Genomic DNA, 6,000 nt, shown 5'->3' with positions numbered 1-6,000 from the left:
ATAGTCAGAGAGGGATACAGTGTGGAAACAGGCCCTTTGGCCCAACTTGCCCACACCCACCAACATGCCCCATCTACACTAGTCCCAACCTGTCCACACCGACCAACATGCCCCATCTACACTAGTCCCACCCGCCCACACCGACCAACATGCCCCATCTACACTGGTCCCACCTGCCCACACAGACCAACATGCCCCATCTACACTAGTCCCACACCGACCAACATGCCCCATCTACACTAGTCCCACCTGCCCACACCGACCAACATGCCCCATCTAAACTTGCCCCCCCCTGCCCACACCGACCAACATGCCCCATCTACACTAGTCCCACCTGCCCACACCGACCAACATGCCCCATCTACACTAGTCCCAACCGCCCACACCGACCAACATGCCCCATCTATACTAGTCCCACCCGCCCACACCGACCAACATGCCCCATCTGCACTGCGTTTGACCCATATTCCTCCAAACCTGTCCTATCTATTTACATGTCCAAATGTTTCTTAAACGTTCGGATAGTCCCTGCCTCAACTACCTCCTCCGGCAGATCGTTCCAGACACTCACCGCCCGTTGTGTGAAAACTTCACCCCTCGGGTTTCTATTAAATATTTCCCCTCCTCACCTGAAACCTATGTCCTCTGGTTCGTGATTCCCCGACTCTGAGTAAAAGACTACATTTATTCCTCTCATGATCTTGTGTGTGGAGGAGGCCTGTTAGCAGGTGGTGGGCAGGTAGGGCAGATGTGCTAGGCCAGATGTGCTCTATGCACATATGAAAGCTGTGTCGAGACCCGGGTTCGATCCTGACTACGAGTGCTGTCTGTGTGGAGTTTGTACGTTCTCCCCGTGACTGCGTGAGTTTTCTCCGAGAGCTCCTGTTTCCTCCCACTCTCCAAAGACGTGCGGGTTGGTAGGTGAATTGGCTTCTGTAAATTGCCCTGGTGTGTGTCTGATAGCGTTAGAGTGCGGGGATCGCTGGTCGGCACGGACTCGGTGGGCTGAAGGGCATGTTTCCGCGCTGTGTCTCTACACTAAACAAAATTAAAGTAAACTAAACTAATGTTTAGAGGCAGCGAATGAGAGTAAGGGAAATGGCTGGTCGGGTGGGGGTATGAGGGAAAACTGTGTGTGTGTGTGTGTGTAGGGGGGGGGGGTGGTGGCTGGGGCACACGTGGTCACGGGGAGGAAGTACAAACTCCGTACAGACAGCACCCGTAGTCACGATCGAACCCGGGCCTCCGGCGCTGTAAGGCAGCAACTCTATCGCCGCGCCACCGTTGCTGCCAAGATATTGGTGGTTTTGTGGTGAGCGATGGGACGGGATCTGATTTTGCGACTCTTATGATTTCGATGCTTCAGTAACAATTCAGGGGTGCAGGACTGTGGTCAGTGTTGGCGAAGATAGACACAGAGTACTAGAGTAACTCAGCAGGTCAGGCAGCATCTGTGGAGAACATGGATAGGTGACGTTTCACAGAGTGCTGGGGTAACTCAACGGGTCAGGCAGCATCTGGAGAGAAGGAACAGATGACGTTTGGGGTCGAGACTCTCCTTCAGACTGATGTCAGGGGAAGGGGCGGTATAGAGATAGAATCAAGTCGGAGACAGTAAGACTAGTGGGAGAACTGGGAAGGGGAGGGGGTGGAGAGAGAGGGAAAGCAAGGACTATCTGAAGTTAGAGAAGTCAATGTTCATACCGCTGGGGTGTACGCTACCTAAACGAAATATGAGGTGCTGTTCCTCCAATTTGCGCTGGGCCTCACTCTGACATTGGAGGAGGCCCAGGACAGAAAGGTTAATGTGGGAATGGGAGGGGGAGTTAAAGTGTTTAGTAACCGGGAGATCAGGTAGTTCAGGCGGACTGAGCGGTGTTCCACGAAATGATCGCCGAGCCTGCGCTTGGTCTCGCCAATGTACAGGAGTCCACACCTGGAACAGCGGATACAGTAGCTGAGGTTGGAGGAGGTGCAAGTGAACCTCTGCCTCACCTGGAAAGTCTGTCGGGGTCCTTGGACGGAGTCGGGGTGGGGGGGGGGGGGGTATAGGAACCTCCTCCCCAGGTACTTTCCCCTACAACCGCAGGAGATGCAACACCTGTCCCTATGCCTCCCCCCTCGACTCCGTCTAAGGACCCCGACAGTCTCTCCACCCATTCCTTCTCTCCAGAGACGCTGCCTGTCCCGCTGAGTTACGCCAGCATTTTGTATCTATCTTCGACTATCTTCGGCATCTGCACACATCAGTATTGGCGGATCTTTGGGAGGGAGGAATGTGGTGAAGTTCGTGGCTCGGAAACAATGGATAAGGTGTTTTATTCACGTGTGTTGTCCAATGTGCTCCGTTCATGGAAAGAAAGATCAGCGAATTGTGTGGCATCTTTTACCACCCCGTCGCAGAATGGTCACCACACAGAAGACGGCCGTTCGGACAACGAGCCATCTCTTTACACAAAGGGTGGTGGGTATATGGGACCAGGTAGTTGAGGCAGGGACTATCACAACATTTAAGAGACTTTTGGACAGGTTCATGGTTGGGTGTGAGGTGAAGGAGTGTGTGTGTGGGGGGGACGATGGAATCTAGTATCAGAAGGCCACTCAGCCCCTCAAGTTGGCTCCATCAGAAATTGAGGCTGATGGACACCAGCTGGTACGTGAGGTGACGTGCGGTTGCGGGAACCTGTAACTCTGACGTTCTGCGCAGGTTCCCCACTGCGGTGGGTTATTTTTGACAGGAGGCCTTTCAAATGTGTCTGGGGAACGGTCTCAAAGAAACATAGAAAATAGCTGCAGGAGTAGGCCATTCGGCCCTTCGAGCCAGCACCGCCATTCAATATGATCATGGCTGATCATCCACAATCAGTACCCCGTTCCTGCTTTCTCCCCATATCCCTTGATTCCGTTAGCCCTAAGAGCTAAATCTAACTCTCTCTTGAAAATATCCAGTGAATTGGCCTCCACTACCTTCTGTGGCAGAGAATTCCACAGATTCACAAGTCTCTGGGTGGAAAAGTTTTTCCACATCTCAGTCCTAAATGGCCGACCCCTTATTCTTAAACTGTGACCCCTGGTTCCGGACTCCCCTAACATCGGGAACATTTTTTCCTGCATCCCGCCTGCCCAATTTCTTAAGAATTTTATATGTTTCGATATGATCCTCTCTCATCCTTCTAAATTCCAGTAATTACAAGCCCAGTCGACCCATTCTTTCATCTCGACCCGAAACTTCACACATTCCTTCCCCCAGAGATGCTGCCTGTCCCGCGGAGTTACTGTGTCTATCTTCGGTGTAAACCTACACCAGCACCTCCCTGCTCCCCGCTTCCACTGGGGGCCCGAGTGGCGGGGAGTGGGGTTCGCGCGGCCACTCCGGGTTAATTCTGTGAGACAAGACTGCGTCTCACTCTGGGCGTGTCCCGGGTGGACCCACCCCAGCCTGTCCGGGTCCTCACGTTGCCCGCGGCGCCGAGCGCCATCCACGCCCACCGCCTGGGCGGAGGCAGCAAGAGGCAGGGGTATAAAGCGGGCGGGCGGGAGATGCGACCGGGCAGCACCGACTTGGCACTAACTGTAACAGCATGAATTTCGGTCAGCAAAGATCCGTCGTTTCCAAGGGCTGGAGCACACAGAGCTACACTGGTGGCAGCCAGAGGATGAAGAGCTCCAACACCGGCACCGGCACCAGCGGCTACGTCCGCAGCGGCGGTATGGGCTTGGGCGGGATGCGCTCCAAAATGAGCTTTGGGATGAGCTCCAACATCGGGATGGGCAGCGGGATGAGCTTGGGCGGCGGGATGGGCATGGGGGGCGGCATCGTCAACAACGAGAAGCAGACGATGCAGGACTTGAACGACCGCCTGGCGCATTATCTGAACATGGTCGGCGCCCTGGAGAAGTCCAACATGGAGCTGGAGGTCGAGATCAGCGCTTACTGCGACAAGCACGGTCCCGCCCAGCGCGACGACAGCGCTTACTGGGCCACCATCAGGGGCCTCCGGGAACAGGTCAGCGAGCCCCGCCACGGGCGAGGGAGGGAGGGAGGCAGCGGGAGGGAGGGATGGAGGGAGGGAGGGAGCGGGAGGGAGGGAGGAAGGAAGCGCTCCGTTACTCGAGAAAGAGCTATACACAGGGAGGGGGTCAGGAGGGTGGAGGGAGGGGGGACGACTGAGGTTGCAATGTGGCGGCTGGAGGAGGGAAGGGGCGGAGGGTTGTAGGGTAGAGGGAGGGTGGGGGGTGGGGCTGGACGACGGAGAGTTGACGGTGAGAGAGCGCAGACGGGAGGGAGGGGGGTGCTGAGGGAGGGGGTGCTGAGGGAGAGGTGCGGGGAGGGGTGGGTGCGGGGAGGGGGTGTTGAGGCGCCAGCGCGGGCAGGGACACGGACTGACTCGGCTCCCCACAGATCATCAACATGATCCTCGACAACTCGGGCGTAATGCTGCAGGTCGACAACTCCAAACTCGCAGCCGAGGACTTCAGAACCAAGTGAGTGACCCACCCCATCCACTACCCCCCCCCCGTCCCCCTCGCACATCCCCCTCTCCCCCTCTGACTACCCCCCACCCCGTCCCCTCCCACTACCCCCCACTCTGCCCCCCTCCCACTATCACCCCTCCCTGTGCTGCTGCGCCTTATTCCCAAGATATCTCGCGTTCATGCCCACTCTCTGCCCAACTCAACAGGTACGAAAACGAGCTGGGCATTCGAATGTCCGTGGACAATGATATCAACGGCCTCCGGACAATGCTGGACAACATGACCATGGATAAGAGTCAGCTGGAGATGGACATCGAGAACCTGAGGGAGGAGATCATTTACATCAGGAAAAACCACGAGGATGTAAGCAGTGGTTTAGTTTAATTTAGGGATACAACGCGGAAGCAGGCCCTTCGGCCCGCCGTGTCGGCGCCTATCACACTATAACACGATCCTACACACACCAGAGACATTTTTTTACACATACACCAAGCAAATTAACCTACATACCTGCATGTCTTTGGACTGTGGGGGGAAACCGAAGATCTCGGAGAAAACACACGCGGTCACGGGGAGAACGTACAAACTCCGTACAGACAGCGCCTGTCTGCCGCTGCAAGGCAGCAACTCTTGCCGCGCCACCATCGTACCGCTCCACGGATAGAGGCGACGTGGAGAGTGTGTTTCCACCAGTGAGAGTCTCGGACCAAAGGGCATCGCCTCAGAATTAAAGGACGTTCCATTAGGAAACAGATGAGGAGGGTGGTGAATCTGTGGAATTCATTGCTGCAGAAGGCTGTGGAGGCCAAGTCAATGGATTATCAGAGATCGATAGATTCTTGAATAGTATGTGTATTGGGGGTTATGTGGAGAAGGCAGTAGAATGGGGTTGGGGAGGAGAGATAGATCAGCGATGTTTGAATGGCGGAGTAGACGTAATGGGCCAAATGGCCTAATTCTGATCCTATCACCTATGAACAGGAATTTAATGGGGAAGTAAATAACAAGTGCATTCAAGAGAGAGTTAGATTTAACTCTTGGGGCTAGCGGGGTCAGGGGGTATGGGGAGAAGGCGGGAACGGGGTACTGGTTGCAGATGATCAGCCATGATCATATTGAATGGCGGTGCTGGCTCGAAGGGCTGAATGGCCTCCTCCTGCACTTATTGTCTTGGTATCTATGTAAGTGCCTTTATCCATAAATGTGTACCTTTGAGTGTCATTTCAAGAGTCAAATAACTAAATGCACTGAACGCTCTCCCTGCAGGAGCTGAGTGGTCTGACAGAGGTCTGACAATAACTAAACCACTGAACGTTGTCACTTTCTCCCGACAGGAGCTGAAAGGTCTGCGTACGCAGATGTCTGGTAACGTCTCCGTAGCTGTCACGTCTGACAGTGGCGTCGACTTGCTCCAGATTATGGACGAGATGCGTGGAAAGTATGAGGCCGCGGCCAAGAAGAACAAGGATGATCTTGACAATTGGTACAAGGAACAGGTAACAGGAGTCTCTGTGCTGTGGCCTC

At 54.9% G+C, this 6,000-nt stretch overlaps 1 pseudogene across 1 annotated transcript in view; it reads left to right on the top strand.

The window, feature by feature from the left end:
- The first annotated feature begins 3,562 nt into the window (after positions 1-3,562).
- LOC144607530 (trafficking kinesin-binding protein 1-like) overlaps positions 3,563-6,000 on the top strand; it is a 15,924-nt pseudogene continuing 13,486 nt past the window's right edge. The window contains exons 1-4 of the transcript XR_013549110.1: positions 3,563-4,007; positions 4,403-4,485; positions 4,683-4,839; positions 5,811-5,992. The product of XR_013549110.1 is annotated as a trafficking kinesin-binding protein 1-like (transcript). The remainder of the gene's footprint in view (positions 4,008-4,402; positions 4,486-4,682; positions 4,840-5,810; positions 5,993-6,000) is intronic.

Source organism: Rhinoraja longicauda, chromosome 29, assembly GCF_053455715.1.
Source record: "Rhinoraja longicauda isolate Sanriku21f chromosome 29, sRhiLon1.1, whole genome shotgun sequence".
Taxonomy (NCBI): Eukaryota; Metazoa; Chordata; class Chondrichthyes; order Rajiformes; family Arhynchobatidae; genus Rhinoraja; species Rhinoraja longicauda.
This window is presented reverse-complemented; position numbering and strand designations above follow the sequence as displayed.